The following is a 1,250-nucleotide window of genomic DNA, read 5'->3' as shown; positions in this document are numbered from 1 at the left end:
GACAGCAGGAAGAGTAAATTGCAGGAAATAATCAAACTCAGGGGTGAAATGATCCAAGTGGAAACAAGAAGAACTATTCAAAGAATCAACCAAACGAGGAACTGGTTCTTTGAGAAAATCAACAAGATAGATAAACCCTTAGCCAGACTCACTAGAGGGCACAGGGACAGCATCCTAATTAACAAAATCAGAAAGGAAAAGGGAGGCATAACAACAGATCCTGAAGAAATTTAAAACACCATCAGATTCTTCTACAAAAGGCTATACTCAACAAAACTGGAGAACCTGGATGAAATGGACAATTTTCTAGATAGGTACCAGATACCAAAGTTAAATCTGGATCAGGTTAATGAACTAAACAGTCCTATATCCCCTAAAGAAATAGAAGCAGTCATTAATAGTCTCCCAACCAAAAAAGCCCAGGATCAGATGGGTTTAGTGCAGAGTTTTCTCAGGCCTTCAAAAAAGATCTAATTGCAGTTCTTCACAAACTATTCCACAAAATAGAAGCAGAAGGTACTCTACCTAACTGATTTTATGAAGCCACAATAACTCTGATACCTAAACGACAGAAAGACCCAACAAAGATAGAGAACTTCAGACCAATTCCCCTTATGAATATTGATGCAAAAATCCTCAATAAAATTATCACTAACCAAATCCAAGAACACATCAAAACAATCATCCATCCTGACCAAGTAGTTTTCATTCCAGGGATGCAGGGATGGTTTAATATATGGAAATCCATCAATGTAATCCATTATATAAACAAACTCAAAGACAAAAACCACATCATCTCATTAGATCTGGAGAAAACATTTGACAAAATCCAACACCCATTCATGATAAAAGTCTTGGAAAGATCAGGAATTCAAGGCCCATACCTAAACATGATAAAAGTAATCTACAGCAAACCAGTAGCCAACATCAAAGTAAATGGTGAAAAGCTGGAAGCAATCTCACTAAAATAAGGGACTAGACAAGTCTGTCCACTCTCTCCCTACCTAGTCAACATTGTATTTGAAGTCCTAACCAGAGCAATTAGACAACAAAAGAAGATCAAGGGGATACGAATTGGAAAGGAAGAAGTCAAAATATCACTTTTTGCAGATGATATGATAGTATATATAAGTAACCCTAAAAATTCCATCAGAGAACTCCTAAGCCTGATAAACAGCTTCAATGAAGTAGCTGGATATAAAATTAACTCAAGCAAGTCAATGGCCTTTCTGTACACAAAGGATAAACAC

Source organism: Mus caroli, chromosome 9, assembly GCF_900094665.2.
Source record: "Mus caroli chromosome 9, CAROLI_EIJ_v1.1, whole genome shotgun sequence".
NCBI classification, from domain to species: domain Eukaryota; kingdom Metazoa; phylum Chordata; class Mammalia; order Rodentia; family Muridae; genus Mus; species Mus caroli.
Note: the sequence above shows the minus strand (reverse complement) of the source record.